General features: G+C 46.0%; 1 pseudogene; it reads right to left on the bottom strand.

The window, feature by feature from the left end:
• Positions 1–2,425: 2,425 nt before the first annotated feature.
• Positions 2,426–3,240, bottom strand: LOC118842782 (annotated as a pseudogene).
• Between the last annotated feature and the right edge of the window lie 563 nt (positions 3,241–3,803).

The raw sequence follows: 3,803 nt of genomic DNA, 5'->3' as shown, positions 1-3,803 counted from the left end.
ATGATGGGGGTGCTGATGGCATGAGGGTGGTGGTGACGGAGGTGGCAATGATTATGGTGCTGCTGCTGATGGCTATAACTATGATCACCCATGATATATAGAGATCATAATCATAATGGAGATGTGGTGGTGATGATGGTAGGAGAGATGGCAAGGATGACAGGGCTGGTGGTCCATTCATGGGAGTTACGTTTAAATTCTACTTTTGAATCTCTAGCAGTAGCAAAGCTTCTGGATGTAAATGAACAATTCTTGTGGGTGAGGAAGCTCAGGAATGACAAGGTGGGGTAGACACTATAGAATGCCTCCAGCTCACATATGGCATTTACATTACACAAGTAGATAAACACACAAAGAAGTAAGTAAATAGGTACTCCCTCCAGTCAACCCCAATGTCAGGGTCTCCCTTGTTTCTGTGTCTGTTCCTTAAAAGTCCCAGAATTCTCTAAATATGAAGGTCTCCAGCATTTATCCAGCATCCCCAATGACATGTGCACATGTTGCATTTCAATAGATGATGATATGAATCAAGTAAAGGAACCTGAGAAGAAACAGTCAGACAAGCAAGCAGGAAGCTGGCAAGAAACAGGGTCCCAGAAGCTGAGCAAGGAGAGAAGATCTAGGAGGGGAAAGTGGGCAGAACTGGGTCAAAGCCTGCAGAGAGATGGGGGACACGAAGACTTAGAATAGATGATATTAAGTCCTAAATCAAGAGATCACTGGGCAGAGCAGAATGGGGAGAAATGGAGCAAGGAGGGCAGGGTATTTTTTCTAGGAGTTTGTGAGAGAGGGGAGATAAAGAATGGTAGCAGAGAGTAGTAACAGGAAAGTGAAAGGTGAAAGGTTTGGTTTGGTTTTAATAGTAACAATAGACGTTAGTGGATGGATGGGGAAGAGAAGAAGACAGAAACAAACACAGAGAGAGACAGAGATGGAGACAGAGATAGAGGAAATACAGAGACATAGAGACAGAAACAGAAAGACAGAGAGAGGGAATGGGGAGAAGGCAAGACAGAGAGAGACAGAAAGACAGAGACACAAAAATGGAGAGACAGAGACAGAGAGGAGGGAAGTGAGGGGAGGAAATCAAATAGAATTGGCCTTGGCAAGGAAGGAGACTCCTGAGCAAAGAAAGCAAGGTCAAGTGAAGATTCCAAAGGATTTTGAAGGTGGAGTGGTACAGTACAGCAGACAAGAGAAATCATGGCATCTGGCCTCAATTTCTCAGTGAAATGGGCAAGGTCATCTGCTGAGACAGATGTAAGAGGTTTGGGTACAGAGACTTGAGGAAGGAAAAAGAGGAGATTTAGAAACAACTACAGAGGGAAAGGTGGCAGATGTTCAGCCAGGGAAGAATAAAACTGAGCCCCAGTGAAGACACTATTGGTATCAGACCCTATAAATCATTATCCTGTTTCACTCCCACCTCAGGCTCCCATTGCTCGTTGCCGTTCATTGCTCAATCACAGCTTTGTGTCTGGTCAGTGCATCCAAGTTCAAAGGTCACAGGTACATTAAGCTCTCTTTTCATGCAGAAAAAAATTCAGGCAAATGCAAAACTTTAGACAAAGAAGAATTCATGTGACAGCTTTAGGAAGACAGGCATACTGTTTGAATAACTGTTGCAGGGGCTACAGATTGATTCAGTCATAAAAGCCCTGAAGTTACTCAGTTGTGCAGACTTTGAGCCATGGGAACCATTGCTGAGCCTATACACCAAAGAGATCAAAGAAAGAAGCAAAAGGTCCTTTCTGTCCAAAATATGTATAGCAATTCTTTTTTTAGAAGTTAAGACAACACTGTTTATTGAAAGTTTACAAAGACAGGTCCAAGGACATCAACATTTGAACTGTGTTATTTAAACACACACACATACACACACACACACACACACACACACACACACACCCAACAAAATGAGGCAAAAACCTGACCCTGGGGAAAAAAAACACACGAAAAAATCCAAACATTGTGAAAACCAGACCAGATAAAATCCCAAATAAAACTGGTTTCTAACAAGACACAACATTCTGAAATGCAAATGTGAAAACCAGTCTACAGGCCAAAGGGAAAGTGGTCACTCCTGGGTCAAACAGGAACACAGGAGGTGGGGGGCCAGGGGCTAGGTTCAACAGGTCATTTCTCAGGGCTAGAAGTTCGGTCTCTTCAGGGGGTTCTTGGTAGGAGATGGGAGAGTGCTACATCTGTGGGCAGCCACTGAGGCCCCTTTAAAAGTTCAAGTTCCTCAGGCCAGAGGTGCTTTGGGTCAGTGTAGGGCTTCTCACCATATTTTCCAGTGAAGGGGAACCTGACCCACAGTGACCTGAGAAGGTCCATTGAGTGAATTTTCATGGACTGGAAGCAGTCTGTAGGCTCAGTAGGGGAGGCCGCAGGAGGTCGCCCCAAAATATCTTTTCTGTTTCATTCATATGGCATAGAACCCCACAGTGAGAGTGAACATGATGGAGAGGGTGAGGCTCCAACAGAGGAGGGGCAAGTGGGACAGGAGACTTTGCTGGTGTTTTGGGGCAGCGGTCTCTGTGGAAGCTGGGCCTTGTTCTTTGTTGCCAGCTATTTTTTGAAGCTCCTGCTTCCCAGAAATGTTTCTGTTCTCCTGGTTCTTGGACAACTCCTGCAGCTCCTCAAACATCTGGATGTTCAGGAGGAAGGATGTCTGTGCCTCCTCCACCACCTTCTTGGTGGCTGGGATCATCTCAATGGTGTTCATCCAGGACCAGTAAAGCTACTTGAATTTAGTGGTGTTGGCAATGGCCAGGAAATTGAAGAATGCCACCCCTTCCCCTGTGCTGGGGAGCCTCAGGGACTTCTGGGCAATCTCCTTAAGGATCTGACCCCCAGAGAGGTCCCCCAGGTAACGTGTGTAGGCGTGGACCACCAGCACCTCGGACTCCGTGTGGCCCAGGTCACGAAACTGATTCACATACTTCTCCGTGGCTGCAGTGTATGGGATGTCCTTCCTCCACTGGGGGCCATACCAGAACTCCATGTCCTGCTGCAGAGCAGGTGTGTGGTTTAACTCCTCAGGGAAGTAGATGGGGGTGATGGCAAGGTGGGTCTTATTGAGCTCCAGCTCCTCTTCCAAGGCCAAATAGATGTGATACAGAGAAGACATCATCATCTTGAGGCCTTCTGGAAATTCTTCAGGAATTCCACATTCTCAGCCTGGGTGTGAACCTCTTTTGTGGCTTCTTTCAGGGCCTTTGACAAATCTTGAGACATTCCTTAACCACTTTCATTGCTATCTCCTCTTTCTTTGTTCGCCTCTCTCTGTACTTCCCTTGGTCGGTCTGGTCCCAAGTGACAAAAGCCACCCACGCCTCTCTCTCCAAAGTCCTCGGAGCACAATGGACTGAGTACCAGCAATTCTTTTTGTGGTAACAAAGAACTGGAAAGTCAAGAGGTGTGTTGGCAATCAAAATGGGCTTTTGGCACTTAGTTCAACCAAATGCCTTTGAAGAGTTTGGCCTTTATTTCCTTGATGATATTAGGAGCCCTTGACAACCTCCTTGCCTCAAGGGAAAACCTAGTTTACATGGGTTTGAGTGACATGTTTGTGATATCAGAGACTTTTAGACCATGTGGGTCTAAGTAGCATTTTTGTGATGATTTTAGGTCACATGTGTGAGTCACATGTGTGACTCACCCTTGACCCTGAAAAAGATATAAAACCAGGGGTTGTCTTTTCTTTTCTGAAGTTCTGACCCACAGGCGTGGTGGTGGGAGTGACTCTGGGCCAGCCGTTGTTATGAGCTCCTGGACTGGACTTAGATCTTGGTAACCAT

This window comes from Trichosurus vulpecula, chromosome 3 (genome assembly GCF_011100635.1).
Source record: "Trichosurus vulpecula isolate mTriVul1 chromosome 3, mTriVul1.pri, whole genome shotgun sequence".
NCBI lineage: Eukaryota > Metazoa > Chordata > Mammalia > Diprotodontia > Phalangeridae > Trichosurus > Trichosurus vulpecula.
The sequence above is the reverse complement of the archived record's forward strand: the minus strand, read 5'-3'. Positions and strand labels throughout refer to the sequence as shown.